Below are 14,796 nucleotides of genomic sequence, written 5' to 3' on the forward strand. Positions count from 1 at the left end.
GTAGGTGGCTATCATAAAAGTATTTCCAAATGACATTTGATGTTTTCATCCTGGATAGAGGATTTAACCATTTAACCATTGGCCCTGCTTTAAGTACACAGACTGTACATTACAAATACATGTGCCAAATTTTTCCACATTGTTTCACTTTCTGGCTCTGTGTGCTGTAACAGAGATATACTGTCACTAGGCTACTGACAAAGGCTATCAGTATTACTTCAATATGTCAACAAATCCAAAGTAATTCTGAATGAGTAGCGATAGTCGTTTTGTTTAATGTAAAGATGTTATCAATTTTTACAAGTTGACAGTGTTGGCTAAGGTCTCCCCTCTTCTTTAATCAGAGTAAGTCTTCATTTTTAGCACCAGTCAATATTCCCTCGATCGCAGCAACTGCCCATGACTCCAATTAGATTACAGAGATTTATCGAACTGGCTTCCGGTTTTCAGATAGGATAGTGGCAACACTTATCTCCTGATATTCCCTTATCAAAAAACAATTTAGTGAGAGAAACAGACATTAGCCCAGATTTTTTTACACTGCCGAGTGCTCCAGCTTAGTCTCCTCAGTACAAGGGTCTGTTTGCACTGTGCACACACACCTCCATCTGCCCGGATAGAGAAGCATTAACATTGCCTTAGTGCTCTCTTGATGTCACTGCCATTACGTTCGCATCAAGCTCTTGGACTTTGAGACTTGATCAATTCAGCTCGGACGTGGAATACTGAAAGCTGTAAAGTTTCAGGGAGGACTGGGTGCTTTTGTGCCTTTATGCACAAGTGTTGGTGTGTGTGGTTGGCTGGGCAGCAGGGATGGGCCAACAGGCCAGGCTTAGCAGGTGGTGAGAGAAGTCACTACAGGAGATGGAGCCGGTGGGTCACCATGAGGTTATCCTGACCTGAGCTTGCTTGTATTTATCAAGAGCCTAGGGAGGCATGTGTTTTTGTGTGTGGGGTTTTCTCTCTTTTTTTTTTTTTTTGTTTTTTTGCCTGCCAATGCATACGCGTATGTGTGTCTATGTGCAGAGAAAGAGCCGGTGGAAATCAGGGGATAATTATAAAGCAGCAACAAGATTTTGACAAAAGTATTTATTAAAGATATATTTGTGTGTGTGTGTGTGAAGCCAGGAGGCCATCTTTGGGAGTCTGGCCAACAGATTGCAAGAGAGGAGACGGGATGAGAAGAGAAAAGCTGGGCAATAAAAGTTGTACAGAGCACGCCAAGGTTTTATGGAGTTAATAACAAAGTTCGAACTCCAGTTATTAACCTTGTTAACCAAAGATGTAGCTTTTTCTGCAGACTATTTTCTGCCAGACACCTGCTGGCATGTCAGATGTAATGGTTCATGTAAAGCTGATGTGCCCAACAAGCATTCAGACTATTTGTTCTATCCGTGGATGATGCCTGTAAAAGGGGCTGCAGGTGCTTGGACCAGGGGCACAGCGTCTAGGGGCCACGTTAACTATTAACACAGCCATATAATACTGTTACTGATTACCGCCTCTCGCTCTTGAGACTCCCACTGACCTGAGTCACAGGTAGGAATCCCGCTAAGGTGTGTATTTGTCTGTGCATGCTCCTATAGTGTGGCTTTCACACACCAGCCTTCACCATGTGTGGTGTTAGAAAGTAGCCTCCCTCCTAGTCATAATTCTTTTTTTCTTCTTCTTCCTCTCCCTCCCTCTATTCATCCCTCTCTGCTTCCTACGCTCCTACGCAGACCTGTTCACGCAGTTTAGTCCTCTCCCTCCCTGAATCTTTTCAACGACCTTCGTGATGACCTTTATCCTTCCTGCCATAAAACGCCGAGACGTAAAGATGTCTTGTTCAAAGTTAAGAGGAACCATGTTTGACATGTAGTGCTGCGGGTACTTTACTCTGGGGCAAAAGTCTAAGGTGTAGAGGACACTGATGAATGACTCACAGCACATGTACAGCAACGCATGCTGCTGTGAGATGAGGAAACGTACGTCATAATGAACACGTTGTAATAGGAACTCTGCTTAAGCTACGTTACATTGTAATATTTTCAACATAGTGCAGGAAGATAAAGACTCTCGTTAGCAATTTATAAATGATTCTTCAGTCAAAGAAAGAGTCACCAAAGCCCTGTAATGAGACATACTGATTTTAAAACTAGTTTGGGAAGTCACCGTCATTAACCACATCCTTCCAGTTGCTCTAGTCTTTGAGATACCAGAGATGAGCAAATTTGTGACTTTAACAAAAATGTGTAGTTCACAAAATGTCTAAAAATCTAAGATTGGTATCAATCTTCTCATCTAACAGCAATCAAACAGGCATTTCCCTGAAGCGTTGAACTATTCTTTTAATATGTCAATAAAGTGAACACCCCAAAAATGATTCATATTAACGTTTGAAGCCTCAGTCAACTGGAAAGACAGAGCTGGTTCTGCACTTGACTTCTTCTTTTTTTTTTATGTATGTCATGTCATGTTATGTAAATCCTGTTTTTAAAAAATAGATTTGCCAAGTTTATTTTCTGGTAAAATTACAACCTGTAATTTAAAAGGTCAGTTCACTCAGATAAGAAATATTTTTTTTCTACTGAGGAAATACTATCTATGAAAACTCTTGACAGTATCTGCATGGGATCTATTTCAGAATAATATAGGGAGCACAATTTTTATAAGCAGACATTGCTGTTAATTTTTTAATGCTCTTTTTCAATGCTGTGAGTGAATTACATTGACATTTCAAGCGGAGATCTTAAGAGAGATTTCAAAACCAGGGCAGCCGGATCTTCATCTTGCAGCAGATGAATGTAGAACATCATCACCATCCTCACAATTACTCTGCAATTGTTTGTCTTAACAGTCACATAATGTCATGGAGCCATGCTCAAGATACCAGCTATATCAACCACTTCATCCTCGCCTTGATTCGCCAGTTTTATCACATTGTGTTAATCATGTTGGGTGAATAATATCTCCCAGTCCAGACTTCAAACCTCAGTGATGTCTGGCTGCCTGGGTGCAACATCTTGAGGTTACAAGGCTGCGTCCTAGCAGATCTGTAAACACTGGACTTAGTGGAGCCTAAGCACCTAAGCTGCTGACCGACTTCTATCAAAACAAACCCCACACACACTGGCCAGGGTTTGTCTTTGTGTCAGTGGGGATAATGGCTGGGGTCAGGCCAGAGGCCGTCTTGTTTTGAAGTTCAGAAGAGGATTTAATTGCATCTTAGTTTGGGAACAGAATCTAATTTGGTCTTTAAGACAGTTTATGTCGTCATAAAATTATCGACCAACATTTTTCCAGCTACAGGTGTGCCATACAGTCTTTATACATTCAATATGGTTATACAACTTCAGTTGTGATAACAGCATTCTTGTGAAATAACTGGCAATGTGGACGTGACTCTGACACTGAACGGAAGTCATGCCAGTCGAGAACTGAACCAATGGTAAGTCAGATCAGCCATGTCTTTCTTGGCCTCTTTTGTTGAAGCGTACGGTACAAGTCACAATAAGGGATTTAACTGTACGTGCTGCAGATCACCCTGATATGGCCTCCCTTTTTTCAAATAGGAGACCCAGTGTTGTGGTCAGGGCTGAAACTGGACATGTTTGTTAGATACCAGTAGAAGGCCAACACTGCTCATGTTTAATTTTGTGGTAATATTCATACAAGGAAGTTCTGCATTCGAAACCAATCTGTTACTGTGAAGTAGAAGGGATTGTGACACATTGTTTTTCGACTAAGCCGCGCGTTTTCTGCCAACAGGGACACAAACCAGTCTGAGATATTATACTCCCACCATGGGCAAACATGCAAACACAGCGAGCCACTGCTCCGCATGGTACAGTACACACCGTTAGAGAGGGCACAAAGGAAGGCGCATGATTGGTGTGTTTGACAGCGATCTGATAAAACCATAATTGGAGCATGTAGAATGCATATGTTTTTCAGACAAACAAAAGCCCTGGTCACGCCATAGAAACTGCCTCTCAATGTTTTCATTGTCTGGCAACTGACTAAAGTGAATGAGAGGGCGACAGAAACCTCCAAGTCAGACTGAGAGTGTGTTTAATGTGTGCAGAAGGGGAGCTGTGTGAGTGTGCACTTGTATGCATGTGTGTTAAGTGTGAGAGGCTGAGACGAGGCGAGGTTGTACGGTCATGGAAGGACAAGTGCCGTGCAAAGTTGGCCATGTCTAGTGGAGCTCCAGACCTCTTTGAGTGAAGTAAAAATCTTATCAGATCTGAGAGGGCTTATTTGTTCTTCTGGCTGAAAAGCTATAGACACATTTGAACACATTTTCCCTCTAGAAAGAAAGTTTAACTGTATTTACAGAAGGTCAAGGCCGAACTTTAGCACTTCCTACTTGGAGAAACAGTTATTTTGAAACATTGTTTATCATCTTGTTATTTTCTGTGAGCATTCTAAGGGTAAGTAAAAAAAAAAAAAAAATCTCACTTACCTCTGGTGATTATCTAGCCATAGGTAGATATGCAGATAGTTTTATTGGAGATGTCTGATTTAAGAGATTTCTGCCTCCAACACTGAATAGTTTTTATAGAAGCTGCTTTCTACCACTGAAAACTGAGAGTTGTTTCTGAACTCACCTGAACCACATATATGACATACAATTACCAGGTTGCTGGATATTTATTTTTTATATTTATTCAACACAAAAAAATTATGTGTTATAACTTATGTAAAAACACTAAGTCAAATTAACATAACATTTTTCATTGTTCTGCCAGGGAGGCACCTACCTGCCAAGTCAGTCCCAGACTTAGATTTTCAAGATGGACAGGTGCGTAGGCTTGAAAATCTACAACACCTTTCAGCATCTGCAGCAGAGACTGTGTGTGGAAACCTTGATTTCCTCTTCCACAGTGTCTTTGTGTAACCTCACCAGTGATATCATTTGTTCATAGTTTTTGCTGGACCACAACTGTGGGGCCAGCCCTATAATCGTGAATGTTACTGACTGACTGATTATAATTCCTATGGTCAGCCAAATGCCATGCAACCAATTTGGAGCTTTCCCATTGGCCGTTGCCCTTTCAAAATGAATTGGTGCAAACAGGTTCTATTAGTGGGCGTTTACAGACTGCAGTGTAGCCAACTTGTTACGTTTGTTGCTAGATTTAGATTTTTTTTCAATCAAGACAAGGTATTACCTAGTATATGGCTGGACTGTGTATGGGTGCAAACCATGGGATCAGGGTTTAGGCCCCTTGTTATGTGTGCTTTTCCTACTGTGACATGTTAAAATGTCTTCCGTGATTGCTCATCAACAACCACCGGCTTTTAATTTATAACAATTACAGGAAGTGTTGAGCTTGTATACACAGTAGAGAAACTTTAACAAACAACAGTGAATGTAAAAGGAGGCTTCATACTAAGATACCACTATGACCAATTATACATATCAGAGGGAATAGATAAAGGCCTGTTACCTTCTGCAGTTTGAAGACATATTGCATATTTGAAGAAATACAGTATCCTAGTTTAAAACTGTTGTGGATCTCAGATGGAGGCTGGGCACTAGTGAGAGACAAAAACAGAGAGACAATGTCACCTCTAACTTTCTGTCTGAGCGATCATTTAACAAGTAAATATAGCCGAAAGTACAGCACAGTCTTTGTCTTTCCCTTATGTGTTTGGCGATCTTGTCAGAAGACTTAATGGTTATAAAATCTGAATTTTAGCAGCAGCGTATATGAGAGTTTGACCTACTCTTGTTTCATGCGCACACACTTAAATTTTTCATGTAGATTTATTTTACAGATTTACAACTAACTTTTAATTATTTGTGAACATCACTTTACAAGCTCAGAATCCTAAAATCAACATGGGATCTCTGATGCAAAAATAAACTTACCTCCAGGCAGTTGATTCCTTCATGTTTACAAGATATTAAAAGGCTTAGTGGTGAAGTCCCCTGCTTTGTTGAGGTTTGTTTGGAGATTGACATGATGCAGAGCTCTAAGTATTTTACTTACGGCCTACAGACTGTACAGGGAGCCAAGGATTAATCACTGCAATCATCTTGTTTTTTGTGTCCATATTAGGTAAAAAATGGCGGGTGGGTGAACAAGTGCTAACCAATCAGCACCTTTCGCTGTCGAGCATGTCCCGTTTCGTGTTCACATGATTTCTCCTTGTTCCCCAATTCATTCTTATGCTGCGGTTCATATTTGTCACTTACAATTTTGTAGCTCTTTCTACCGTGAATGTCTTATTTTGTTAATTTCCTGCCACCCCGTGTCAACCCTTTCCAGTTGCAGGACAGATCAGGTTATATAAGTGCTCTTTTATTAAATGACACAATTTACACAACATGAGTACCCACACTGCAAACCAGCAAACGTGAAGCAAGAGCTCAGAAAAAGTAAACAAAATCCATGAATTTCAGCTGAGAGTCAATGAATGTTAAAAGTTCATAAACTGAAGCAATAAGTGAAAGCAAAAGTCCAACAGCAGCTGTGTATGAAGTTCATCTTACTAATAAATTATAGTCACACAGCATTCATAAATAAAAAGTTCATTCATTTGAAAACAATTTTGACTAAATAAAAGGCTTGAATTTCCTGTGCCCAAGGACAGTTAAGCCTGTATTTGGAAACATGCATCGCTTTGTCCTAAAGAAGGACAGAAATATCTAAAGAATCCCCAAATTGGACTACTCTGCAGACAACACAGAGGGCACTGACTTTAAGTATCAGTGGATGTGTATTCCATTGAAATATCGATCAGATGTCATAAGTGACAAATGAAATGGTGGAATGAAGGAACCTCATCAGTCAGACTACTAAAGTTACACAGCTGAAATTACTTTGAGCCACTGAGGGAAAATAAGTAACCTCACTAACGACATAATCTACTGTAGCTGTGACGGATAAACCCGTAAACAGATCTCCTCCAGATTTTAAATTGTTTATAAAGTTTAAGATTTGAAATGCTCATTTTGGTGTAAGAAATACATATTACACAGACTGGCCTCACAACGTTAGAGCTCTATTCATTGTCATATAGCAAACAACAAATGGGGTGACATCACACATTTTCACAAGTTCTCTCTTTACTTTTTAACTTTAGGAGAGAGTGATGCACGTTCATAAATACTGACCAAATTGTTTTGGGGGGCATAGAAATAAGGAATTAATTTTTGAAAAGGGATAGATTCTCCTTTAAATTCAGAATCCGTGATTATAATGTACCATCCTCAAAGCATCTGGTTCAGAAAATGAACAGACTAAAATGATTAAATTCTAAATATTAAAGTACTTGTCAAAGTATGGAAGCCTATAGGGGACTTTATTAAAAATGATAATGTAAGGTTGAATTTTGAAAATGTTATTCCACTGTAGAATTGTAATATTTTACATATGTATGTGTTAGATGAGTAAAAATTAAAATGCTGTAATCCAATTTACATTTTCATTTTCACATACTTGTGGGGGTTTTCTGTGACCACATAAAAATGAAAATTGAGAGGTTGTTTGACATTTCATTCTCAAAGATTTCAGCTGCCCTACAGTGGACATTAATAAAATGCAATAAACAAAATATGCATGTTGCTACGCTGAAAATGAAAAGGCAATTTTCTAACAATTTGAAAATGAAAATGACATTTGTTGTCAAAAGGTACAAAAAATCGCGCAAATTGTCTCACTTCCAATATCAAGTAATCTCAGGGACAGATATCCCTAAAACCGATCAAATAAAACCAAAACAATCTGCTCAAGGAGACACCAGAGGTAAGTGAGAAAATATCATTTTTTGTCATTTATAAATGACAAAGGAATGTAATTTTCTCAGAGTTCTGGTTCTGAACAAATCAGCCTTTTTCACAATTGACATTTTGCCTTGTCATGTAGGAGAAGCATTAACAGTGTATCTGTTCTCTCCAAGTGCCTGTGTAAGCCATGACGGTGTGACAGTGAGCCAGCATGCACGATGCTAAGATCCTGAAACTGAAGCTGGTAAATGTGCTTTTCTTACTGTGACATGTTAAAATATCTTCTGTGACTCCTCATCAACAACCGTCTGCTCCTCAGATTTTATTTTAAGAGTTGGTTTCATTTCCACCGTACACTCTTCTGGTAAGCAGCTGAAGCTCCTTAGACCTTGGAAGCATGCGTGTGCCTGCAAGCTACATCTGTCAATACTATACTACAGCACCAGGCCCAAGTGTCCAACCCCATGTAACCCCCACCACCACCTACTCACGTCCAAACTTGTCTCTGTTTTGCTATCAGTGACGTCACCATGGCCCAAGGCTGTTTTCTCTCGGGCTGGGGCTCCAAACAGCTGATTCAGGGTAAAGTCACAAAGTGTACTGGAGACCTGACCTTCTCTCCTGAGACAAAACACAGAGAGAGTGGCTGGCTCCACAGGATGGAGACGCTGGCGTGGAAACAATAACACGGCCTCTGAATCTACTCAAGAGATGAGGCATGGTTTTCCAGAGAGGAACACAGAAAGACGGTCGGCCAGGCGTTTTTTTAGTTGACTAAAAGTTGGCGTTCACACTCGATCTTTCTTTGATCTCCGCTCATTTGTTGTGTGGTGGAATCCCAAGTTTCCCAGCGCATGTTTGCATATGCTGATGAGTTGTAAACAATCCAATAAAAGAGTAATTTTCCCTTTTAAATATATTTGAGTTGAATAATTTCTTAAAGTCCTGGCAAACTAAAACAATCCAAAATCTGTGGGAAAACAAAACATTTACAAAAAAAAAACAAAAAAACAACAGGATTGTGTGCAGTAGCAATACTTTTTTCTTTAAAAATAGTAGTTTTTAAAATATACAAAAGTTAAATAAAAAGATCAATAGCACTCTAACATATGTAAGCTAAATATGAAGCTTCGGGAGATAGTTAGCTTAAATAGCTTAGCTTAGTACAAAGACAGGAGGCAGTTTGGAGGGAACAGCTGGTCTGAATCTATTCAAAGGCAATAAATTTGGCACCTCTGACACTCACCAATTAGCATGCTATAGCTTGTTTGTTTATATAAAGCTGTGCTAGTTATTTCCTCCCGCTTCCAGTGTCTATTCTAAGCTAACACAATCGACTGCTGGTTGTAGTTTCATATTTAGAATACAGATGTGAGCGTGTCATTGATCATCTCATGTAACTCTTGGCAAAAATGTCCAACAATTCATTTAAATCATTTCATGACCCCTCAGATTTATTCTGTGACCTATTTTAGGGGTCCCAAACCCCAGGTTTTAAACCACTGGTACTCACCACTTCCCAGGAATAGTAATATTTTTTTTCCACTGAGTAATTTTTGCCCTGGTTTGCAAAACACTTTCGTAAGAAAACAGACCTACATTCCACCCTTTTTATGCTTGTTCATTTTTAACCTTAATATGTCTCTTATTAGAGTTGATCTAAAATGATCACACTTTAAATGAAATTAGAATCTTCGTGTGTTGAATTGTATACTTCTGCCTTATCTTGTTTTAATAGCTTTTTAAACACTTAAGTTTTATAGATGATGGATGGTGGCCTTATCTGACTTCTGGCTCTCTCCAGACGGGGTTCCTTTGACGTGAAACCAAAAGTGGCGGAAGTTATCACGGCTTCCTTAATTCTCTAAAACACTGGGAGATTCCTGCTCTGCGTCAGCACCTGACTTTCATGGAAATTAAAATGAACTGAGCTACTGATGCTGAGTTAAGTGCAGAACATTTTTCTCTCCAATTTTTCTTCCCGGCCTGTTTTTCCCTTATTCAGAAATACAGCAAATCCAGATTCTTCCTATGTGTGCCATAAGATTTCATTTTCCATAACCAAGAGTAAAAGCATCTCTGTCATCCATCTATATCATAAGATACCTAAAAATAGCAAATGGACTTTGGTCTTTGGCAACCTGCTGCTGATCGAGGAGTCCACCTCAAAAATGAAGCTGGAGCTTGAAAAGTGTACAAACCCATTTGATTATTCCATAAGAGATCCATCTCCTGATCCACTTAATCCCACATCCAATATGACTAAACCCAAATATGCAAAATATGCAAATTAATGTTATAATTACATGCAGCAGGGCTTTGCTGTACAAATCCACCTAATCCCTCATATTACAGAGCAATGTGCCTTCCCTTAGTTTGTCCTATCAAAGCTGTGTTTGAATTTCAACTCTATATGATATCAGAACAAACTGTATTTCATATCAAATCAAAAAAAACAAAAAAAACAAATACTGTATCTATGCTTACAACAAAAGTTGTATTTTTTATCTTTAACTGGTGTATTCCCACTGATATCAAGGCCTCTTTCTGAGGGAAAAGACGTATCCAAGACAAGAGCGGCTCAAATGATAAAAGCAGTTCACAATACAATGACATTAAGCTATAGCTGATGCATAGATGGAGCCAGAGTTCAGAGAATAGGTCAAATGAACCCTGAATCCTGTGTCAGGAAGATAAGACATCATGACACTGACGTGATAAACTGGAGCTGCTGGAGATACAAATAATATCTGTCTCCGTTTTTTTAAGGGACAGAAAAGCTTGCGACTGTTTCCCAGGAGTGTGTATCTTCATTTGTGGTAAATCATGTTCTTGTTCTTTACAAACAAATACGAATACACCTCTCAAATGAGGAGGAATGTATTGCATTCATCACATGACGGTACAGGATTGTCAGCAGCCTTCAGTCACCTCCAGAAAATCCTCTTCCAATGCTGACCTACACACACAAACACACACAAACACACACACACACACTCAGTATAAGCGGGCAGGTGAGAGCAGGGCGTTCCATTGTGGGCGAGCCAAGGAAGCAAGGACGGTGCATGTCCAAAATGACAAAGGTTGCTTTTACACCTGTCACGGCCCGTTTAATCATCTACCACTTCAAACAGGGGGAAGCTGATGCTCATGGCCTCCCAGCAGCCTTTGCTCCAGCAGCTCTGGACAGGCTACCATTCAGTAGAGGGCCAGGAGAAACAGACCTGTGCAGGTATAAAACTTAACTGTGTCTTCCATAAAATAAAAACAAATAGGTCAACCTTTTAGAGGCTCCAGAAGCAGGACGTGGAGGTAATAAATCCAGGACACAGCTTCTACAGGTGCTGTGGCAAATTTAACATAAGGACAAATTCAGAGCTTTCCCTCATAAACTGATCTGGATTGAGTTGATCTGATGCGTCTCTATGGATTCATACATTTACAAGAGAAGGGAAATGGTGCTGTGAGCTTGTTGCTTTATTCATAAGTTGAGTTTTCTTTTTTTTTCAGTTTCGTGGGGACAAACTATTTTTTTGTTTGAGCTGTGCAAACCAAAGTTTAAATCTGTAATGGATTTTCTTTGAGGTGTAGCATTGGCTCTGGATACATTGTTAATGGATATTTACAGTCATTATATGTAGGATTGTAATTGTTGATTAATAACTGCTTCTGGAATATTTTTTTTTAGAAATGTATGCCACATTTAAAAAGTAGTATAGCCTATATTATAATCACTTGCTTTAAGAGGGCCTCCAAATTCCTGATCCTCAATAAGTAGGCTATAATTTTTCTTCCAGTAGACTATCAATTTAATCAATATTTTATTTTGAAAGGAAGTGTTTCAATGCCTTTCTTTCTGTCAAATGTCCTTACCCGTAGAGTTGTCACAAACATGTAGGCCTATAATAATGTATTTTTATAGCTCTGTCAAGTAAGTGGAGCATTTGACTACATTATTAAAGACAAACAAGCAAAAACCTCACCATGACACCAAAATGCAAACATCTCAAAATATGTGCAGGGTGTCTTCACCTCTTACGATCAAATCCATCCACATATGATGGGATGGCGTGCGCGTCCTGCCTGTGCACTGCGAGCATCACATAACTAGATAGGGTTAGGTGTAGGAGCAATGATTGCCTATAATGTAGCATTATAATGCAAACTTATCAAAAACAATGAATGGACTATAAATATTTAACTATATTAAAAGTCTAATCTAACCCACGCTGCTTGACTTAAAACTACACATCAGCCTTCACGTGAAATACAAGGATGAAGCGGATGAAATGATGAATGGCGTCTCCTCCCTGCGTTTTACTCACATGTACAGTCGCTGCAGCCACTTCTCGTTTATCACAACGAGACGCGTTCGTGCTCAGGGTTAAATGTCCCAACAGAGGAGACAAATCTAAACTCCCCCCCCCCCCCCGTCAGTCACAGAGAAACTGCAGATTGAAAAGAACAAATAGTCACCACGTTTGCACTCACCGACAGGAATAACGAATCGCACTGAGAAATAATGTCCACGTTTCAGGGGAGAGTTTGTGAAAGTCGGCGGTGTCCCGGCTCCTTGTTATCTCCATAACATCATGCATATTGCGGCAGTATTGGCTAATCAGGAGCAGGCCATAACAAGAGCTGGAGAGCCGGAGATAATCATTATCAAGTCGGTACATAAGCCACTGACACCTGAAGAGGGTCGGCCATTAGCCTGTACACCTCCTGAAAGAAACAAACATTATTCAGATAAAACTGGAGCCACAGTCCAGGTAAAAAAAAAAAATCAATAAGAATAAAAGTTTTACAAGCTTTCAATTTTAAATTAACATTGGTTCATTATATATTATTATTATTGTTATTATTAGTAGTAGTAGTTGTAGTAGTAGGCTAGTATAAGTATTAGTTTCATTTGGTTATTATTATTTATTTATTTATTTAGTTTAGTTTCATTCTAACGAAATTAAGATGCCATTGGATTATTAACAGGCTAATAGCCAAATATTCTTATTATATTTTTTTTAATAAGAGTGGAAGCGCGACCCAAAGACTCAATTTAGAAATTTAAATTGGCTTCATCATCCCCTGAATGCAATCAAATGTAGGCTGATATTTCACGTAGGCCTATTCTTATTCTCTTTCTCATTATCAGGCAGTAGTAGGCCCATCAGCCTGCGAGATACACACGTCTCAAAGGGCGTTTTCCCAGTGAAAATGATGATCGAGATGATTGGATTTACCGCGGCTGACAGTGATGCAGGCCCACGGTGGATAAATGTGGAGACAGGGCGGCGTCCTGCCACTTCTCCCCACAGGCTCCGTGCGTCGGAGCAGCACACTTTGACATCACTGCGAAAACACCTCATTCATCAGCGGGAGGCTCCAGCGAGTGAGGAGCAAAGAGGAGGGGGAGCACAACGGGATTTTGTATTCTCGCACCTCCCTGACAACCGCTCGCTGAGGCGATGGGATGGGAGACAGTAGCGCTTGGTTTAGTTACTCCCTCTGATTAAAAAAAAAAAAAAAAGAAAAGAAAAAGAGACATCTCCAAAACATCTCGGGTTTCTGTGGCGGTCAGATGGTGTGTGGAGTTGGATCCTATAACTAAGAGCAGACTGAAGACACAAGACCTACAGCACAGCACAGTGTGTCCTCCTGCGCAAAAAAAAAAAAAGAATATAACCAATAACCAAAATATGAATCCATGTGAGTTTATAAACGGGGGTTTGGACCTACAGCAAATCGGATCATATCCAGACATCACATGTCCAGCACTCAGACAGACACACATAACCTACACATACAAGGGATGATATCTAAAGTTAGGCACTTAGAGCAACAGCAATAATTATTATTTTATTATTATAGCTGCGACTGTTCTGTGGCCTGGTCGAGTTTTAGCAGCAGCAGCAGCAGCAGTGATAACAACAGCAGAGGGCCTAACTGTGTGTTGCACTATCAGCAGCAGCTGCAGCTGTATTATACTGCAGCCTGAGAGCCTGCATGTGTTCATCCTGTGGCTTTCTGCTTAGATTTACACCTTGGTCAAGTGGCCCCAGAAAAAGATACACTGACTTGTGCCAAAAAGAGAATACATTTTAATAGTATAAGTACTAAGCAACTGTTAGAGTAGAGTAGTATAGGTGCAGTAATAATAATAATAGTGGAAGTAGAGTAACAGTAATCTAGCTAATAATGATAGCCTATCTGTAGCTCTAATAGTAGCAGTAGGTAAGTGGCAGGAACTGTGGCCGTACAAACAGTGGCAATAGTAGCTGTAATAATGATAATAGTTCTTGTAATAAAAGCATATAGGCCAACAATATCAATATTAAATTGTGGAGTGCAGCTCCGCGGACTCCAGCGACAGACTCGAGTTTAGTAGTTGTAGTAATTTAGTTATGTAGTTATTGGCATTACGGGTGGTGAATTTGGAGTAAGTCGTGAAGTAGCCCACAGGTCCCTGCAGCTTCCTGTGCAGACTGTGGTCATAGCGCTGGTATTAGGCTTGTAATAGTGGCGGGCTAATAGAAGTGGTAAACAGTGGCAAGTAGTGGTAATAGTAGTAATTATACTTAAATATATATATAGATATATATATATATCTATATATATATGTCGTAAATGGTGCACTCCCTTCAGTTCAGTCTGATTTATCGTGACCTGTTAGTAGCAGCTGTAAGATTATAAATATCATAAATATTAGAAGTGAACGGCGGAGCCCTCAGGTCTCCCTGCAGCCTCCCAGCCAGCTGTGTTGCAGCAGCAGCAACATCAGTGGCGTCCTCTGCAATTCAGTCGCTGGTGCTCAGCTGTCTCCCACCCAGACAAAATGTAAACAGGCACAAATCCCCGCTGAATGGTCGTGAATGTGACGAACCGGGGACTGTTTGTTAACCTCCGTGAACACGCACGGGAAGAGCTGTAAATGAGCGAATGATTCGATTGACACCTTCGCCACCTCTGATCACTTCACTCAGCCGCATGTATATTCAGGCTGAGCGAATCACCGCGCTTCAAAGCGGGGCTGCTCACGGCGGAGGCATGCTGGGAGTTTGCGCTGCTGCACAGGTGAA

This window comes from Trachinotus anak, unplaced genomic scaffold, assembly GCF_046630095.1.
Source record: "Trachinotus anak isolate AG129_WGS33_773 ecotype Australia unplaced genomic scaffold, CSIRO_AGI_Tana_v1 ptg000012l, whole genome shotgun sequence".
In the NCBI taxonomy this organism is placed as follows: domain Eukaryota; kingdom Metazoa; phylum Chordata; class Actinopteri; order Carangiformes; family Carangidae; genus Trachinotus; species Trachinotus anak.